Source organism: Triticum urartu, chromosome 5 (assembly GCF_003073215.2).
Source record: "Triticum urartu cultivar G1812 chromosome 5, Tu2.1, whole genome shotgun sequence".
Lineage (NCBI taxonomy): Eukaryota > Viridiplantae > Streptophyta > Magnoliopsida > Poales > Poaceae > Triticum > Triticum urartu.
This window is the reverse complement of record NC_053026.1, coordinates 171,742,095-171,764,173: the sequence shown is the minus strand read 5'-3', so window position 1 is coordinate 171,764,173 and position 22,079 is coordinate 171,742,095.

Here is a 22,079-nt window from a genome sequence, read left to right as displayed (position 1 = left end):
ACTAGTACTCCTAGTATGTACGTACTTATCCTGTTTGGGTCTAGGCCCTGCATTGCCAAACTTCGCCACACATTTTTGCCAAGCTTGCCTAAAGTTTTCAAAATGAGAAGGAGGTCCACTTGCGCACGGCTATCGCGGTTGCACCGCACCCTCACACGGTCGCTCATGCACGCCGCGGTCGCACCGCACCCTCACACGGTCGCTCCTGCACGCCGCAAACCCAACCAAGGGAACGCACCCTCACTGACATGTGATGTCACATGTGAACACACCAAACTCAGCCATCCTATCGCTGACACATAATTTTCGTTCATAGAGTATGTTTATCCAACCGCAAGTTGGGGAGTATCCGTACGGCCCGTGCGGTGGTCTGTTGGGGAAGAAGAAGAGGTGAGGAAGAAGGAAAGAAGGGTTAGGAGACGTAGGATATTCATCCAACCGCCTGAAATGGTAGACTGACCCAAGTCAGGTGACTTGCATAACAAATATATGTTTTTACACAGCAAAAGATCCATAAAAACAACAACATAAAGAAAAACTATCACTGCTCGCGGAAAGAGACGACCTTGTCGTCTTTGGCTACCGTCGTGAACCAGCCTTCGCTGCCGACGTGTGTCTCCGCACCGTGGTTGTCCTCGGCCTCCAGCTACTCATTCAAGAGGAGCGTGCGGGTGCTCTGCATGGACGAGAGCACAGACCGGTTCAAGTCGAGGACGTCCGGTTCCGCCTGCAGGAGGGCCTCGATGGCAGCGGCATCTGCACGCTCCGCGTCGAGTCGAGCCTCCGCCGCCCGGTTCAAGTCCAGGACGTCTGATTCCGCCTGCAGGAGGGCGTCAATGAGAGCGGCATCCGCGCGCTCTGCGTCGAGTCGAGCCTCTGCCGCCCGGTACAAGTCCAGGACGTCCGGTTCCGCCTGCAGGAGGGCCTCGATGGTAGCGGCATCCGCGCGCTCCGCCTCAAGTTGAGCCTCCGCCGCCCGGTTCACATCCACGACATCCGGTTCCACCTGCAGGAGAGTCTCGATGGCAGCGGCATGCGCGCGCTCCGCGTCGAGTTGAGCCTCTGCCTCCCGGTCCTCCTTTATTATCGCCATGTTGAACCGCTGGTCCGCCTGCACCATGGGGGACTCGGACGCCGGCACGAAGTCGATGTCCATCGTCTCATACCCATCGGGGGCCTTCTGTGCCGTGACCTCCGCCATGAACATTGGATCGGCTTCCTCCTCCTCGTAGCTTGGCTCCAGAGAACTCGGGGATTGGCCGGCCGCAAAGCGAGCTTGGGAACGGAGGTCTGTGGCGCCGACCGCCTCCGCGATTTCTGTGCGGCGCTCCGGCATCAGCATCTTGTAGTAAGTGATCTTGCAGCGCACCATGGCTTTCCAGCAAACTAGGGGACGCTTGATGCGGGCTAGGGGATCGAAAGGTGGGGGAATGGGCTGGAGATTTGGTGTGGTTTTAGGGCAGTGGCTGGCGTAGGCTGAGTAGCGTAGGTTCTGGTGTGAATAGTGGTTCCGGTGACGACCGGTCAATCGGTTTTGACTGTACATCGCTCTTGTCGCGTTCGCGTTGCAGCCTGACACGCTGGACCCTCCACGTCGCTCACCGAATGGAACGCGCTTCGTCTTGCGTTTTCGCTCGCTTGTGGGACCGTAGTTGAGAGGAAACCGACGTCCCTCCCCCTCCCCCACGCGTGTCATTTATTATACCACCACTCCCTCCGTTTTATGCGGAGTAAATAAAAACAGAGGGAGTATACTACAGATGAGGATTCCCTGGCGTGGCCGAACCCATTGAGTAACTGACATGTGGGGCCTAGCAAGCATGGGGTCCGCTAGTAAGTGACCGAAAGGGAGGGTAAGGCAGGGATACCTACGTCAGAGGATCCACTTCCACTATACTACTTTGACCAAATGTTAGAGTAATAATATATGACATGCAAGTTACACAAATGTTAGAGTAATAATATATGGCCTGCAACTTACACAAAGCATACAGGGTCTAATGCGTTTTTCGAGGCTAACTTTGACCAAATGTTAGAGTAATAATATATGACATGCAACTTACACAAAGCATACGGTCAAATTCGTATGTGAAAGGAGTTTCCAATGATATAATTTTCACATTATACATCTCATGTACTATTAATCTTGTCAGTAGTCAAATTGGAAACCATCTCGAGTACAAATCTAGGAGTATGTACGAATCTAACAATATTGATTGGCGTTGTTGAATGTTGATACCTTTTTGATCAAAGTAGATATACTTTGACTACACATAAAACTTATATGTAAACTAGAAAGGATAGGAGGGAGTATATTGTACGTTCAAAAATGAAACAAACATTGAGTACCCTTTATATATGATTTGCGGATGCTATGATCACCGGTTCAAAATTTTGAATCCGCCTTAGGTATCACGTGCCCCCACTCGTTCCCTCTCGATTTCATCTCGGGGTCCGGAGATCTATTGAAAGAGGACTACGGTGGGTACATGCGAATGATACTCGGCTGAATGTTCAAATGAGGCATGCGGGAGGATGGACTCGACTGGAGGGCAACATGATCGATGGAGAAGAGGGTTGGAGAGGAATGAGAAATAAGCAAACACCACATGATTATACTTGAATGGCTCAAATAAACAATAAGTTGTCTCGCTTGGCCTACATAGTGAAAGGCCTAATGCGCAACGCGGAGCACTGACGCTCGAATATGGCCGGGAAAACAGGGAAACAGACATGTGGGGCACACCCGTCGGGACGACGTAGTGTAGACTAGTCCAATGGAGGAGCTGGCCCACGACCTCCTCGCCACCGACAACCGTTCATGTGGGTCGTTGGGGCCAACAACGGGGCGCGGCTCCACCACCGCCTCTGGACACGGTGACCGCGGTGAGCGACACGCTCATATCGTCGCTAGACACGGTCGGTTTCAGTTTGCTGAGGGTGGCGTTAGTGCTGTGGCACGACCAACGGTATGTTTGTTTTGTGCCCAAGGTTGCCCCATCAAAGCATTGGGTAGCCAAAATTTTGGTTGAGGTATTGGTTTCCCATGATTTAGCCGACATTGGCAAGAAAAATGAACTTGAGTTGGCTAGAGTTCATTGGCATGCCAAAGAAATGGCAACCGTCCAAACAAAGACCAATCTTTGGGTCATGACCAAAATTTTGGTTGAGGTATTGGTTGCCCATGATTTGGCCGACATTGGCAAGAAAAAAGAACTAGAGTTGGTTAGAGTTCATTGGCATGCCAAAAAAATGGCAACCATCCAAACAAAGACCAATCTTTTGGTCATGACCAAAATTTTGGCAAGGTGCACTTTGGCCACAATCCAAACACACCCCAACACCCGGCTCGTCGAGGATGCACGGGGCGCCGCGACGCGTCCGCGGAGTGGTGTAGCGTGGCCAACTGCATCCTCTGGACCTGAGACCATGTCGGGTCTTCTTGCTTTTCCAATGACATGCGGGGATCGCATGTGAGCAAAGGGCATCTCCAACGTTGCCACGACCACAGCTGACTACCCTGGCACACCAAAACCCTCGTCCCTCGCACCATCGCATGGTGTGTTCCCAGCCGGCGCCAGCTGCCCGCATTCATGCCGTCCGTTCGTATGTCGTCATTAAGAGGCTTGGTGCCCGCGGAACCAACTCCGGTAACTTAATGACGCACCCGGACAATTGGCCTCACCGGAATGCGCTACTTAAAGCGGCAACACCCAGCTAACCTCCACACCATAGCGCATCGTCCTCCTACCTGGAACCACATCCGCCATGACCGCAAGCGCGAACGCTCTGCGGAGAGCTTGTCTTCGGGGATGGAGCTCGAGGTCGCCGCCCTCGCTCAAGTCGCCGCACAAGCGATGGCCACGCTGGCAGCCGACGACGGGAGCACCGTCAGCCACGCGTCCTACTTGCCGCCGTCCAACGTCCGGCACCGCCGAGGTCGGGGACTCCTTCGAGGATGAGTAGAGCATGGGAGGCGGCAGGGCATGGTGTGCCAACTGGCCGGTCCATCTCCCATGTTCTACTTTTCCTCGCTGGAGACCGCACCTTCACTTCACGGGTCTTGAACCCCGCCCCCGTACATGGAGATCACAGATTGAGGACGTCGGTCGCCACCGTAGAATAGGTATAGGGTTGGGTTTCTTTTATTTTTTTGTCCTATAAAAGTTCGAAATGTAATGAAAATCTGCCGTGTTTGCATTAATCTCGGCCGGTGTATACGAATTTTCACAATAATATACATATTGTAGGAGTACTAGCAAGATGCCCGTGCATTGCACGGAAGATCAATATCTTGTGGGAGAAAAGGATGAACGAGGGAAAGCCTTATCTACAAATGTGGAGAGGAGTGCGGGTAAATTGTCATAGTTTCCGTCCTATCCGTTAGATATAGATCGGACGGCCTATATTGCAGGATCGGACACATCTTTCTACATCTATGGGAACCTACGAAAGGGTTAACGTAAATTGCCTCTCTCTCTCCTCCCCTGATTTTCATGGTGGTGGGCCCCTCCCTCCCCCCAATCTATAATCAACAGCTCACATGTTTCACATTGCGTTAATTACGTAACTGGGATTATGTAGGTGTAGCATTACTCGTCCTAAAAACCCCAACTAAGCCAACCTCCCAGCATATCACGCGGGAAAAGACCCGGCCGCGCCGTTTTAGTCGGGATTACCGGATTACTAGTAGTACTATTGATGGATCGCGCGAAGCAACAGATTTTTTTTGAGGGGGCGAAGCACCTAGCTTAAAAGGAAAAAATGTGGTACACTCACAGCACTCCTGTCGCGGTCGCATTGCACCCCACACACGTTCGGTCATGCACACGGCTCACACAAACGGAACGCGCTTCGGCTTGCCTCTTCACTGGCACATGGGACTGCACTTGGAGAAACCGACCATGCGCCAAACTCCCCCCGCCCACCGCGCGAAAATCCTTCCCCCCCCCCACACCCAAAAATTCCCCCCAAATCCGATTCAACCGCCCTTCGGCCAACTAGCCAATAATATTCCCCAAACCCCCCTCCCCCCTGTCCCCCTCCACTCCATTCGCTCTGCCAAAGACGCCCTCCCCGCCGCGCCGATACGTCGGCACCACAGTTCGGGGATCCTCTCGCTCCCACAGTACGCTCTCGTAGACTGTCGTCCTCTAGCCGCGCCGCCACCTTTGGCTACGTTCTTGTGGAGGCGCACGGCGGTCAGCGCCGCCACCGCTGGCGACGTTCGTGTGGAGACGCACGGCGGTCAGCTTCTCCCACGATACGCGCATTCTAGACTGAGGCCCCGTTCATGTCGGTGTAGCGCTGAATGTTAGCTGATAGACGCTGTTAATCTCACTGTTTGCCGAAGTAGTTTACTGTCAATATGCTCTGCTTAAGAAGCTTCCTTGCCCTGTTCTGCACTCAATCTTCTTAGCTGAGATGGCATGCCAAGGCCGATTAGTTGCTAAAATATTCTGCCATATATTTATTGTGACGTAGATTGCCGTGGTCTAGTAGCCAATCTGTTAGCTAAAATAGCTCTACACCGTTTTATACTCGATCTTTGTTGCTGCGATGGCCTTCGATAGTTCGATGGTTGTGTGCTCGGCCTCATTGACTGCTGAAACAGCCTGCCATAATTTGGCACTCAAATCTGTTTGCTGAATTAGCTTTACATATATTTCTTTACTTAGATTTGCTCGTCCAAATATCTTGCCATAGCTTTAGACATCGACCTAGGTATTTTTTTCTGGACTTCATAAAAAAGCATATATGTTTTTCTTGTAATATCTAGTAGAAGAACTAATTTGTATGTCTAACAGATGGACAGGACTTGGATAACTTATGCTCGAAGATTCTCAGCTGCATATGTCGAGGGGGTTGAAAACTTCATGAACTTTATCAGAGCTGAGTACGGTGGTCCGAAATCAAATGTGATCTGCCTGTGTAGCAGTTGTATGAATTCAGTTACAAGACCCAGTCAACTGTGCAAAATCATCTACACTTGTATGGGATGTCGGTCACATATACTAGGTGGGTTTATCATGGTGAAGCTGTGAACGTCAATGTTATTGACTACGTGGAAGCAGCAGATCACCATCTTGACCTGCCTGATGCTCAGGTGGAAGAGGAGGAGGAGGTGGTGGCGGAGCCAGTGAGTTTGACCAACATTGAAACAATGCTACGAAATGCTCGTGCATTCCGTGAACTTTCACCTGCAGAAGAAAAATGGTGGGCTCGCATGTTGGAACAATGCAACGTTGCCGTCACCCCAGGAAATAAGCTGTCAGTATTCTCAGCTATGGTCACCTTTCTTCAGGTGAAGACATCTGAGCGGATGACCAACAAATCATTCGATGCGATGTTGGCTGCTTTCCGCGAATCTTTCCCAGATGCATCTGAGCTGCCACACACCTACAGTAAAATGAAGAATTTCCTTCGTGCAGTTGGAATTGGATATGATATGATCCATGTTTGTAAGAATAATTGTGTTCTGTTCCAGAAGGATTATGCCAACTTAAGTGAATGCCCGAAATGCAAATCATCAAGATGGAAAGATGGCGATGTTGTGAAGAGGATTCCTCATAATGTTCTGAGACATTTTCCAATTACACCAAGATTGCAGAGGTTGTTTCATGATGCTAAAACAAGAGAGGATGTACTGTGGCATTCTAGGAACCAGGAGTACAGAGATCAGAATGTAATGAGCCATCCATCTCATGGTAGTGAGTGGAAAAGCTTCAATGATAAACACAAAGAGTTTGCTGCTGACCCGAGAAACATTAGACTTGGCTTAGCTTCAGATGGATTTAACCCATTTGGCCACCAGAGCGCCACATATAGCATGTGGCCAGTGCTTGTTATCCCTTACAACATGCCTCCAAATGTCTGCACCGAAGAATCAAACTACATGATGGCCTTGCTCATCCCAAGTCCAAAAAGTCCTAGAAAGGATTTTGATTTGTTCATGGAGCCTCTTGTGGAGGAACTTCAAAAGCTATGGAAGGGTGTTCTCACTCGAGACCTATATAGCAGCCCACCAGCTGATTTCTTTCTGCGTGCTATTATAATTTGGTGCATCCATGATTATCCGGCTTTGGGCACTATGTCAGGGCAAACGACACATGGTTACAATGCATGTGTTCGCTGTGACAGGAATCCACTGTCATACGCAATACTTAGCAAGATCTGTTACATTGGACACCGCTGTTTCCTTGCCAAGGACAAGCCGCATCCTAGAAAATACCGAAGACATGTGTTCAATGCAAAGCATGAAAACCGTGATGCGCCAAAGAGGCTCACCGCCGATGATTTGGAAGTGGAATTAGAGAAGGTCAGGCATATTACACCAGGAAACCATCCTGGTAATTGTAGCGGGAAAAGGAAGCGTGGCAGGGTAGAAGAGAGATTATTGTTTACCTGCAGGTCCACTTTGTGGGACTTTGAGTATTGAAAAGATTTGGATCTAAGGCATAATCTTGATGTGATGCACATCGGGAAAAATATATGTGACAACATTATCGGCACACTTCTTAATATTGAAGGCAAGACGAAAGATACCTTAAAATCTAGGATTGATTTGACACACCTGGGTATCAGAAAGGATTCACGGGTGCAAGATGAAGGTAAACCACGGGATATGGCACTAGCTGTGTACGTCTTGGACAAGGTAAAAAGAAAAGAATTCTGCGAGGTCCTGTCACGTGTGAGATTCCCACATGGATTTGCTTCCAACCCTGAAAGGAGAGTCAGTGCAGATGGAAACAAGGTACAAGGGTTGAAAACTCATGACTGCCATGTCCCACTTCAAAGGGTTTTACCTGTTATCCTTAGAGGATTGGGCCGCCCTGACTTATACAGAGCAGTTGCAGAGTTGGGACAATTCTTCAGGGAACTCTGCAGTAGGAATATCAGGATAGATGCTTTGGAGCGTCTTAGAGACAAGATACCAACTATCCTATGCGACCTTGAGAAGATATATCCTCCAGCCTTCTTTGATCTGATGGTGCATTTGGCTGTTCATCTACTTGATGAGGCACTACTTAGAGGTCCAGTACAGTATGGCTGGATGTACCCTATTGAAAGGCGGCTAGGCACTTTCAAGGGCTATGTTAGGAACAGAGCTAGACCCGAGGGTTCCATTGCAGAGGCCTACATTGCTACAGAAGCGTTGACATTCTGCTCAAAATACATTGAAACAGCTGATCAGCTTAGCAAAGAGGTGGGTGAAGACAATCCCGGGCTCAATGTTTTTGATTATTCTGTTCGAGTTACAGGGAAGAGTCGACAAGAGGACAAACCTAAAGATTTGGACAAAATGGTTTGGTATGTGTTGAATAACTCGTAAGTGATCACTATACATCGTAATCTACTAAACTTGCAGCACATTCTTATATATTTAGATGTTTGACGTGATCACTATGTTGTGCAGCATCTACAAAGAGGAGTTACTACCGCAAAATCCAAGAAACATTGACAAACTGGTTATGGCAGGATTTGCGAAATGGTTCAAGAACCATGTAATCTTTTGAAGTGCACTGTCAGTTTTTTTAATATATTGAGTACATAAGATGATCAGCTTATCTATTTTCTAACCATAGGTTAAGAAGATGCGGGAGGATGGGCAGGCAGTTGATGATGCCCTTTACTCACTAGTAATGGGTCCTGATACTCGGGTAAGACATTATGAATCTTGCGTTGTTGGAGATGTGCGCTACAACACCCTTGCACGAGACGAAGGCAAGAAGACACAAAACAGTGCCATCATGAGCACGGATACGTATGACAAAGAGACAACTGAAATGTATGCTAACATAACAGACATTATTCAGTTGCAGTATATCTCCAGTTTCGAGGATCATCGGTGTGTGGTTCTGTTGTGCTGTCGTTGGTATAACCTGTTTTCCAGGATCGCAAAACCCAGAGCTGATGATTATTTCAAATCCATCAATGTCAAGGCGGCGTACCAGACCAACGAGCCTTTTATTTTGGCAAATCAAGCAACACAGATATTTTTCTTGGAAGACACATTTTCACGTAGCGATGACTGGAGAGTATTGAAAAGGTTTGAGCAGAGGAATTCGTTTAATGAAGTTGCACAACAAGATGATGCTTACACTGATCCTGATGTACAAGATAACACAGATGTTCCTAATATCTTTGAGAACCATCACGTCAATGATGCCGGCGAAAAGATTGCCTGTCGTGCTGTGGACATACAAGAGTTGATCAAGAAGAAGCCAACGTTCGAGGACGTTGAGGACGAAGAAGAAGATGACATCATGGGGAATTACGATTCAGACTGATATGCATGGCGAAGATGTTGACGCTGCTGCTGCGGATGATGATTACATTTCTTTTGTCGTATTTGCCTGTCAGAAGAAGTTTTTTATCTACTATGTGAAATTGTGTTTGCTATGACAACTGAAACCTGATGAACATGTTGTTTAGTATTTTGCTGTGAGAACATCACTTGTTATGTATGCTGATTTGTGTTTGGTGATTGTATGACAACTAAAACATGATGACATTGTTGTTTAGTTGTACTCATATTTGGCTGTGAAACTTGAATTTGATGACATAGTTTGCTGTTGGACTGCAATTTGCTCGACGTCTTCGAATGAGAACAAAGTTGAGCCGACAGGGCCTCTGCTATTTATTTATTTATTTATATGAGCAAAAGGGGATACCCCCTGATTTCCGTTAATAGAAATCATTAGATGTTCACAACACTACGCCCAGCCTGCTACACAGGTTTCATTCATTACTAGTTTCAGCAAAGTGTTCATGTCGTAGCCACTTCATACATCACGAGTGCTACATAAACTACAAATAAAGAGATAATCATCCTACAGAGCACATCGATTTTGCCCATTATCTTCACAAGCTCTTTCATCTCCTCATTGCTGTCAAGGCCGTTCAGCAGCTGTTGCTTGGCCATGATCGGAGGAACTGCATCTTTAACCTTCTGCTCTGCATCTTCCTCTTCTGCCGTTCCTTCAGTTACTTGTCCAACACCCCAACCTGCTGGTATTGGGATTCCTCGGCTAACCAAATAATCAGCGTAGTTGCATTCCCCCACATCAGCAACTTCCTAGAAATACAAATCAGACGAATCTTCCCTTTTCTGCACAAATCAAATTGGTAGATCATCAACCAAACTATTAAAAAAATCAGCAACTGAAAGCAGTAGAACAACACTTAAGCATATTATTACCCCATGATTCGGGCATTTGTAGAAGACTCGGCCAGGGTTGCGGATTGTGGTTGAGACGCGACGGATGACTCTGCGTGATTTGCAGCAGTGGCACCACACCAACGGTAGCTGGTTGCGATGAGCAATCGGCTGCGGTGCATGTGCCGGTGAGGGCGTGATGAGACCCACATGCGATGGTATGGGTTGCAACTTGGTGCATATCTGGTTGTTGCCTGCTGAAGAGAAGGTGGACGAGCAGCCAGCGGACATGGTTGCTACAGGCAGAGCTTCTGATGTTAGGCAGAGTAAGTAGAGAAGAGGAGAAGCGGACGTTGGATATGTCAGTTTCATTACTTGCAGAGTAGCATAGCACCATATATAGTCATAGTCTAGGTTTGGATTCGAACTAGCTACAGGAGCACGTCTTTCTTTTTTCTAAAACTCGGCAACATCTCATTACTCGTACACTAGCTTGTTCTGTACGCCTTCCCAAGTCTTTGATTTTCTTTCCCTTTTTGCGAGGAAGGAAGGAGGACAAAATTGAGAGTTCCTGGGACTCGAACCCAAGACCTCTCGGTTGAAAACCAAGGGTGCTAGTCACTTATGTGGCGAACGTTCCCTGTGAGGAGGATGGCAGACGAACGCATTTTCCTCGCAGTTTTCTTCCTATATATAAAAGAGTATTCTACTTGGTGTCCGCTTAGTCAACAAAACGATTGTGCCAACCTTGACTGTTGGATTAACATTCAACGTCTGTCGCGTTTCTTCAGTCACTTCTTCCTCGAGCCGCCAAAGCCAAACCAGCGCCGACGGGACCGCCTGCTCCTGCCTCCCACGGCTGGCTGTGATCTGCCCCGGCTCCTGTTCATTCCCGTCCGAGGCCTCACCATCGTACTCCACCTTGGTTCGCTCACCGCGGCGCCGCCCTCCAGTGTTGTCAACATGGTCAACAACCGAGAGGAATAAGGAGATGACTGTACATGGTGAGGATGACAGTAGGGACCCGGCAGCACGCCTGGTAATTTTGTTTTTTCGGGACGGAGAAGGGTATCAACTGGGTTGTGCGGGACCCGTGGCCCGTCTAGCCCAGGCTTTTATTTCATATGTTTAGCACATGGCCAGCCCACTTTGTTTTTTTCCTTTCTGAAAATTGCTAGCCAGCTATTTTGTTTTTTGTAGAATAACCAACGTAGGCCTACTTGCTTTTCTACGCCCTGCTGGGCCGGAAATCTTTCAAGATGAGGAGGGATGCATTTTGCCCAGAAAATGGGCTATAAGTAATAAGAAATGGGCTATAAGTAATAATAAATGGGCTATAAAATGAAAAAATACAGCAAACAAACAATTAGTTCCAAAATGTTGTTTTCTTTCGGATTTTGGTATTTTAAATTTCATTGTTTTTGTGCGGGTAAAATTTCCTTGAATTTAAATTAAGGTATATTTAGATTTAAAATTAATTTGAATCTGGCTAGAACTTTCAGGCTGTATGTTTTTTGGGACAGATTTGGAGGCTGACTTGTGGGTCTACTAGGTTGACGTGTACTTTGGCTTTGTCAACTTAGTACACAAACGATTCTAGCAGCAGTGACCGTTGGATGTTAATCCAACGGCCGTGCTGCTTCTTCAATATCTGATCTTCTTGCTCCAGCCGCCCAAACCAGCTCTGGTGGGACTGCCTGCTCCCGCCTCCCGTGGCCGGCTGTGCTGCCGCACAGGCCGCACTGCCCCACCCTACTTCATTGCTGGCCAGGCCATTCCTCTACTCACCCACACCTCCTGTTATTTTCCGGCGACGGCAGCCGGACCAGTAAACCCTCATACTCCCCACCACGTGGCCAACCATTGCCGAGTCTTCCCCGGCTCCGTGTCGTTCCCTTCCTAGGCCTCACCGTCGTCCAGCGCCATGGTGCTCTCGGCACGGCCTGGTCAACTTGGTCAATGAACGACATCCATCGGCCGTGGACTATATGCGCAAAATAATGATTCCTCCACCTGACAGCTGGGACCCACCGGAAGGGCCTCTGTATTTCGTGAAAAAAACGTTCCCCCCGCTGACATGTCGGACCCACCAGCTATATCTTCGCACGCAAGGAAGTGCCTCCTTATTACGCACAAAAAATGAATACCCCCTGCTTGCTAGGACCCACCATAGTGGGAGGATGACTTGTGGGCCAACAAAGTTGACGGGGACGGAGGGCTTTGTCAACTTAGTCAATATGAACGATTCTAGCTCCAGTGACCGTACGATGTCCATCCGACGGCCGTAGTGCTTCTTCAACCTCTGGTCTTCTTGCTCTAGCCGCCCAAAGCAGCGCCGGTCCTGCTGCATGCTCCTGCCTCCCGTGGCCGGTTGTGCTGTCGCGGAGGCCTCACCGCCCCCTACTATTCCCACCACTGGCCAGGCCCTGCGGTGACGGCAGCCTCACACCGCAGCCGAACCAGTGAACACTCGTACTCCTCTCTGTGCGGGCTTCCACTGCCGCGTCTTCCCCGGCTCCATGTCGTCCCCTTCCTAGGCCTCGCCATCGTCCACCGCCGTGGTGCTCTCCGCGCGGCGTGGTCAACGTGGTCAAGGAACGACTTCCATCAGAAGAGTATTGTACGTGGAGAGGCTGACAGCTGGGTCCACGGCCACAGCCCCAGTTTTTTGTGATTTGCCAAGTAAGTCGCTTTGTCAGGCCTGTTGGGCTGCAAATATTTCAAGACGAGGAGAGCTTTCATTCGGCTGGCCGAGAAAATGGCCCATCAGTAATGAGAAAATGGGCTGTACATTTTTAAAACACATCAAACCGGCAATTAGTTTGAAATATCTTTTTTTTTATTTCAAGATTTTAAATTACATGAATTTTTATGCGTGGAGAATTTGTTGGATTTTATATTGATATACATTTATTTTTAAAATCAGTTTGAATGTGAGTCAAAATTTCGGGATTAAAAACAGTTCGGACCGCACCAAAATATGCAAAATTTCGTATAATTTTTTAACCGCGGCCACAATTTGGGCTGTAATGCTAACAAAAATAATATGGGCTCCAAAAAAACCTTAAGAATTAGCAAACGGGCTGAAAATTATTAGAAATAACGGCAGATGGGCTGTATGCTGTTTTCCACAGATTTGAGGCTTTCCTAAAAAAAGGTTGACGCACAAGCAGTGACTGTTGAATGTCCATCCAACGGCTGTCGTGCTTCTTCAATCTCTGATCTTCCTGCTCCAGCCGCTCAAACAAGCGCCGGCGGGACTGCCTGCTCCCTCCTCCCCGCGGCCGGCTGTGCTACCGCGCAGGCCTCACCACCCCATCGTACTCCAACACTGGCCTAGCCATCCCTCTACTCACCCACACCTGCTGTTATTCTCCGGCGACGGCAGACGAACCAGTAAACCCTCGTACAGTCGTACTCCCCTCAGCGTGGGAAACAACTGCGGAGTCTTCCCTGCCTCCGTGTCGTTCCCTTCCTAGGCCTCGCCGTCGTCCACCGCCCTGGTGCTCTCGGTGCGGCCTGGTCAACGTGGTCAACAACCGACGTGCATCTGAAGTGGACTGTACGTGGAGAGGCCGACAGCTGGGTCCACGGCCGCACGCAAGGAAATGCCTCCTTATTATGCGCAAAATAATGATTCCTCCACCTGACATCAGGGACCCACCGAAACGGCCTCTGTATTTCGCGAAAAAAACGTTACCGCCGCTGACAGCTCAGACCCACCAGCTATATCTTCACACGCAAGGAAGTGCCTCCTTATTACGCACAAAAAAATGAATACTCCCCTTGTTAGTTGGGATCCAGTATAGTGGCAGGCTGATTTGTGGGCCTACTAAGTTGAGAAGGACGGAGGGCTTTGTCAACTTAGTCAATATGCACGATTCTAGCTCTAGTGACCGTACGATGTCCATCCAACGGCCGTAGTGCTTCCTCAACCTCTGGTCTTCTTGCTCCAGCCGCCCAAACCAGCACCGGTCGTGCCTCGTGCTCCCGCCTCCCGTGGCCGGCCACGATGCGATGGAGGCCTCACCGCACCCTACTACTCCCACCGCTGGCCAGGCCATCCCTCTACTCACCCACACACCCTATTACTCTGCGGCGACGGCAGCCTCACACCGCAGCGAACCAGTGCCCTCGTACTCCTCTACGCGTGGGCATCCACTGCCGCGTCTTCCCCGGCTCCGCGTCATCCCCTTCCTAGGCCTCGTCGTCGTCCAACGCCCTGGTGCTCTCGGCGCGGCGTGGTCAACGTGGTCAAGGAACGTCTTCCATCGGACGTGGACTGTATGTGGAGAGGCTGATAGCTGGGTCCACGGCCGCAGCAAGATAGTGCCTCCTTATTACGTGCAAAATAATTATTCCTCCACCTGACAGCGGGGACCCACCGAACGGGCCACCGTATTTTTTCCCCTGACTGCTGGGACCCACCAGCTACATCTTCGCAGGCAAGGAAGTGCCTGACAGTCGGGACCCACCTGGTCGAAGCATACGTAGCGTTGTCATTCTGGTCGCGAACGTGTACGTACATACTGGTCGATGTAGAGGCGCGCACGTTTCGTAGTAGAGGCGTGCATGTAGCATGTACACGTATGTACAGCGGCCAGGGTGCAAGAAAGAAAATACGGCCACGTATGTGTACATACGGGCGGGGTCTCGAATGCCTACTCGCGCATACGTACGGCCAGGGCTCATGTACATTGCTGGGTCAGAACGGAGAAACAGCGTCGTCGTCGTGTTCATGGGGAGGCAACGGAATGCGTCGTGTTCATGGGGAAGCAACGGAATGCGTCGTGTTCATCGGGAGGGCTTGGATGGAACAGGCGATGGAAATGAGGCCTGGCGTATCGCAGAACGGAGGAAATGGCCTTGTGTTCGACCGGCCACATTCAAAATGGGATCCTGTTCATTGGGAGGGGTCTGGCGTACCGCAAAACAGAGGAAACGGACCTCCTATGGTCGAAACGGGGTCCTGTTGATCGGGGGGGTGTGGCGTACTGCAAAACGGATGAAACGGACTTGTGTTGGAGCACTACGGTCGAAATGGGGGTCTTGTTCATCGGGAGGGGTGTGGCGTACCGCAAAACGGGACTCCACGGGGTACTGTTCATCTCCACCGTCGACCCCCTCTAGCCTCCACGAGCTACTATTCATCCACCGTTGACCTCCTCCAGCCTCGACCTGCGACTGTCCATCCACGGGCTCCTGTTCATCCAGCCTCCACCGCGCGCTACTCCACCGGCTACTGTTCAACCAGCCCTCTCCACGGGTTCCTGTTCAACCACCCCTCCACGGGCTACTGTTCATCCTACCCTCCACCATCTACTGTTCATCTTGCCCTCCACGGGGTGGTCCTATTCATCCAGCCCTGCACGGGGTCCTGTTCATCTAGCCCCAACCGGCTTGATCGATCGGGGTCCTGTTCATCCACCCCCACCGGGAACTGTTCATCCAACCCCCCCCCCCCCCCCCGGGAACTGTTCCCCCACCCCCCCCCCCCCCGGCAACGCTCACTGTTCATCCAGAGGCAACATCGATCGGCTTCTTTTAGCAGCAGCAGCGAAGGAATCGCTCGATCGGGTTCAGTTAACAGCCATCGATCGATCGCTCGGGTTCAGTAACGCGTAGCCTGCAGTGCAATCGCTCGGGTTCAGTTAGAGCCCAATGCTTCGCTCGGGTTCAGTTAGAGCCAACGCCTCGCACACATGCGCGTACGTGTATGAGAGAAGCGCGCATCGCTCGGCCCCCGACCTCCCACCGTAACCGGGAACTCCCCGAAATTTTCCTCCCCCTCTCTTCTACCACGGTTTTTTCCGTCATGGACGGCCCAAAGAATGTCATGCAGCTGCGTCTCCGGCCCGCCCAGGACGAAAAGCCCATTTTCTGTCATGATTTTTTGTCATAGAAGTAGGAGCCCACCACATCTATGATGATACCGGGTTTTGTCACAATTATCGTCATAGAAGTGTCATATGTATGACAGAAAAAAATTTCGTTCGGCCCAAAATGTCACGGATGTGTCTTTTTTTGTAGTGGGTCCATCAGAATCTGAGCCGGGGGGCGCGCGGGGTCTCCTGACCCGGCTGCGGCCGACCCGGTGGTTGTTGCTGCTGCTGCTGCTGTGCAGTTCTGTCCAGGCTGTGTTCCTGCCATCAAGACTCCGACCCAATTTGGCGGCTCAAGGGGGTCCGAAATACTGCTGCCATCGGAACAGCCCCCGAGCATGCCATCCTGCAGTTGATACAAAGAGTCCGTCTTGCCCGTTGATGATGTAGCGTCAGAACAGAAGGTCGTCTCAGCGCCATCCATCGACACTTCAGAGTATTCGCCGCCATGGATGCAGCCTACGAAAGCATGCTTCACAACAGATTGAACACGGGTGGTCCTCGCGCGCTGAGCCATTTCGACGGGGTTGGTGTGGATGTCTAGCTCAGGGCCTCACTCGCCAATCCGGCTGATGAAGACATGAATTCCGGCAAAGGGGACCCGGTACCCGTACTCGATTGAGCCAGCCTCGGGGCCCTAGCCTTCGTCGTCGATGTAGAGCTTGCCGCGACGACTCTTGGTCATCCGGCCCACAGTGTATCCCTTGAGCTCTTGGAAGTTGCCCTTCAAGAACTCAAATCCACCGTCCGCTGGCCCCACGGTGGGCGTCAACTGTCGTGGAATTGTCACGGCAGATGTCCTAGCAAAAGGACTTAATCGTAGGGCCATCGCAACTAGGAAGCTTAAAGGGGTTAATCGGGACCAAGGACACGAGAGGTTTTATACTAGTCCGGCCCCTTACGATGAAGGTAAAAGCCTACGTCTAGTTGTGTTGATATTGCTGGGGTTTCGATTACCAAGAGGCTAGTTCGCCATCTTGGTTATCGATCTCTTGTTTCTTGTCCTAAGCCGCCACCGGGTCGTCCCCTTATATACACGGGTTGACGCCTGGTGGCCAACAGAGTCCCGGCCGGCTCATAAATCGTGTCCGGCTCGGTGACTTCTTTTGCATGCCTTTCTTTACAAGTCTTTCCTTATATACTGCGGTTTATAATATTGGGCCTTAAGCCGCCTCTAGGCCTTTAGGCCTTCTATAAGATTTGATAAACTATCGTCTTGAATGTTTACTGGGCTTCCTTTGTAACCCGCCATTGAGGCTAACCCGGCCCCTCATGGGCGGGTCATAACTAATAGCTATATCCCCAACAAGTTAGTCATGGGATCATGCATTACGGAATGAGTAAAGTGACTTGGGAGTAACAAGATTGAACGGGTATTGGGATACCGACGATCGAATCTCGGGCAAGTAACGTACCGACTGACAAAGGGAATTGTATACGGGATTGATTAAATCCTCGACATCGTGGTTCATCCGATGAGATCATCGTCGAACATGTGGGAGCCAACATGGGTTTCCAGATCCCGCTGTTGGTTATTGACTGGAGAGATATCTCGGTCATTTCTACATGCCTCCCGAACCCGTAGGGTCTACACACTTAAGGTTCGATGATGCTAGGGTTATAGGGAAAGTTTGTACGTGGTTACTGAATGTTATTCGGAGTCCCGGATAAGATCCCGGACATCACGAGGAGTTCCGGAATGGTCCGGAGGTAAAGAATTATATATAGGAAGTGAGGTTTTGACCACCGAAAGTATTTCAGGTGTCACTAGTAATGTACCGGGACCACCGGAAGGGTTCCGGGGGTACACCGGGAGGGGCCACCAGCCCCGGGGGCTTGCATGGGCTAAGAGTGGGAAGGGACCAGCCCCTGAGTGGGCTGGTGCGCCTCCCACCAAGGCCCAAGGCGCAGTTAGGAGGAGAAGGGGGAAACCCTACGCGCAGATGGGCCTAAAGGCCCACCCTAGGCCCCCCCCTCTCCCCCTCTTGGCCGCCCCCCCCAATCCCATCTAGGGATGCCACACCCCCTAGGGTGGGAACCCTAGAGGGGGTGCAACCACCTCCCCTCCTCCTATATATAGTGGGGGTTTTGGGGCAGCCAAGGACACGAGGCTCTCTCTCCCTTGGCGCAGCCCTACCTCTCCACATCCTCATCCTTCGTAGTGCTTGGCGAAGCCCTGCAGGAAACCACGCTGCTCCACCACCACCATGTCGTCGTGCTGCTGCTGGAGTTGTCTTTCCCAACCTCTCCCTCCTCCTTGCTGGATCAAGGCATGGGAGATGTCACCGGGCTACAGGTGTGTTGAACACGGAGGCGCCGTTGTTCGGCACTTAGATCGGAATCGACCGCGATCTGAATCGCTGCATGTATGACTCCTCCAACCGCGTTCTTGCAATGCTTCCGCATCGTGATCTTCAAGGGTATGAAGATACACTCCCCTCTCTCTCGTTGCTAGTCTCTCCATATATTGATCTTGGTGATGCCTAGAAATTTTTTAATTTCTGCAACGATCCCCAAAAGTTAAATCCGAACCCTGACCCAATGTGGATTCCGGAGTTTGAAGAACTTCCAAGTTTATTAGTTCGGGGTCCAGGATGTCCAATGATTCCTTAGGCTCAACGTCCGATTCTAAGTTTGGAAGACCGGGAGTGTCACCCCGCAGACGAGTATCCAGCTTTATGAGCTCGGAAATCCGAATATAGCTTGCTTTCAGTATAGGGGAAGAGTTGTTGTTTCTTTGCTCCTCTACGACCGCTATCTGATGGGTGATCGGCGGAGATTTGATTTTTCTCTGATCGGGTTTAAACCCAAACTGATCATAGTCTGTAGAGACTCCCAGGGTGGCGATGCGATCCAGGAGTTCGTTTAAGGATGCCAAATCCGCCGGATCCATCTGCTTGGAGTATTCGGAGTCGACACGGAGACGATTTTCGATGACTTGGGAAGTCATCATCGGCTTAAATGCCGAACGGGCAGCCATGGTAAAGCTGCCCAGCCGGAGGGTTTGTCCTGAGGCCAGGGCTCCTCCGGAAGTGATACCGTCCTTGGTAACAAGGCGAGCCACCAATCCTATTGTCGGTACAACAGAGGAATTCTCAATGAAAGCACCAATGTCGGTGTCAAAACCGGCAGATCTCAGGTAGGGGGTCCTGAACTGTGCGTCTAAGGATCAATGGTAACAGGACACAAGGGACATGATGTTTTACCCAGGTTTGGGCTCCCTTGATGGAGGTAATACCCTACGTCCTACTTGATTGACTTTGATGAGTATAGGGGTTACAAGAGTTGATCTACCAGGAGATCGTAATGGCTAAACCCTAATTGTCTAGCCTGTATGATTATGATTGCCTCTACAGACTAAACCCTCTGGTTTATATAGACACCAGAGGGGGCTAGGGTTGTATAGAGTCGGTTTACAGAGAAAGAATATTCATATCCGCATGCTAAGCTTGCCTTCCACGCAAAGGAGAGTCCCATCCGGACACGGGAGGAAGTCTTCTATCTTGTATCTCCATGGCCCATTAGTCCGGCCCATGTCACATAGCCCGGACGCCCGAGGACCCCTTAATCCAGGACTCCCTCAGGGAGATCGTAACCTGCCTTTTTGAAGACCAAGAAACCAAATTTTTACCAAGAAAAACACAAAATCCGAATGTGGACCTACGAGTATCTGGACAACCAGCCCGGTCTGCATCAGAGTAAGCTATCAAGGAGGTGGGAGAGGATTTGTTGATATGAAGACCTAAGTCTAGTGTGTCTTTGAGATATCGAAGAATACATTTGACATGATTGTGGTGTGGAATACAAGGATCATGCATGTATAAACAAGCTTGTTGAACGGCAAAAGAAATTTCAGGACGAGTGAGAGTGAGATACTGAAGTGCACCGATAAGACTACGATAAAGAGAAGGATCAGAGAAAGGATCACCGTCGGTAGAGAGTTTGGAACCTGTATCAATAGGGGTACGGGAAGTTTGACAATCAAGCATACCAGCATGAGAAAGAAGATCTAGAGTGTACTGCCGTTGAGATAAGAAAAGACTAGAGGAGTCACGGATAACAGCAATACCTAAGAAGTGGTGAAGAAGACCTAAATCTATCATAGAAAATTTGTGGCGAAGAAGGGAGATAATATGATCTAAAAATTGTTGTGAGGAATCTGTGAGCATAATATCATCAACATATAAAAGAAGGTAAGCAGTGTTCGTGTTGTAATTAATGGTAAAGAGAGAAGTGTCAGAACGGGAAAGGGTAAAACCGATTGTTTGAGCATAAGTAGAAAAGCGTTGGAACCAGGCACATGGTGCTTGTTTAAGACCATAAAGAGATTTTTGAAGAAGACAAACATTATTAGGATATGAGGATTGTTCGAAGCCAAGAGGTTGTTGACAATAGACTGTTTCTTGAAGAGAGCCATGAAGAAAAGCATTTTTGACATCTAGTTGATGAATTCGCCAGGAAGAAGAGACGGTGATGCTAAGGACATTGCGAATAGTGTTGGGCTTGACAACTAGAGAGAAAGTCTCATCATAATCGATGCCGTGTTGCTGAGAGTAACCATGGCATACCCATCGAGCCTTATAATGTGCAAGACTCCCATCAGAATTAAATTTATGGCCAAAAACCCATTTGCCCAAAACGATATTTGTATTGGAAGGACGAGGAACTAACTCTCACGTGTTATTCTGCGGAAGGGCATCATATTCATCTTTCATAGCTGCGGCACAATTAGGATCTAGGAGAGCTGATTTGTAAGATTTGGGTAGAGAGGAAGGAGATAAAGATGCATGAATATTGAGACGATCTTTTGCAGGTAAACGAAACCCGGACTTGGCACGTGTGCACATGGTATGATCGTTAGTAGGAGCTGGAATGGGAATAGCATGAGCAGGAGGGGTGGGGGAAGATGTGGTGGATGCGTCCGGCGCAGCGGAGGAAGCGAACACTGGAGATGGCGGTGAAGACTATGGTGGCAGGAGGTCTGCCATGTCAGAGTGTAGTGTGTTTTCCTCTGCCGGGACAGAGGTGATGACATAAGTGGTGGCGGCAGGATCCACTACTACGGATGGTTTCGCTGGATAGGTCGGGAGGTGAAAGAAGGGAAGATGATTGCGGCGAGAGGGACTAGTGGATGGCGTGGATGAGTTGGGATCTAATTGTTGACGCTTGGAAAAGGGAAAAATGTTTTCAGCAAATGTTACATGATGAGACACATGAACACGCCACTAACAAGATCTAGACAACGATAACCCTTGTGCTCATCAGAAAAACCTATATGGACACACGTGATAGAGCACGGGAAAGTTTGTTAGGAGAAGTGGAGTAGGAGTTTGGGAAACAAAGACAACCCAAGACATGAACGTCGGAGTAATTTGGATGAGAGAGAAATAAAGAGAAGTAAGGAGTAGTTTGTGGGTTAACTTTAGATGGACGAATATTGAGCAAATATGTGGCCGTGTGGAGTGCCTCTGCCCAGAACATCAAAGGCATAGAAGATTGAACAAGCAGAGTGCGAATGATGTCATTAAGAGTACGAAGAGAATGGTCGGCTTTGCCGTTTTGAGGGGAGGTATAAGGACAGGAGAAACGCAAGACAATTCCATATTGTAGAAAGAAATTTTGATTTTTAAAGTTGTCAAATTCACGACCATGATCACATTGTATGAATCTTATAGGGAGGAAAAAGTGGACCGAGACATAGCATTGAAAGTTAAGGAATATATTATGAATGTCAGATTTGTTGCGTAAAGAAAAAGTCCAAACATAATGAGTAAAATCATCAAGAATCACGAGATAATACTTAAAACCAGAGTACACTTTCTATTGGTGATGTCCAGAGATCACAATGAAGTAATTAAAAAGGAAAAGTACTAGAGGATTGAGAGGAACTAAAGGGAAGGCGAACTTGTTTGCCCAATTGACATGACTGACACATAGAAGAATTATGAGAGTCTCTATTATGAGGTATTGAAAATTCACTAAGAAGTGTGGGTAACACATTTTTATTGGGATGGCCGAGACGTTGGTGCCACAGATCA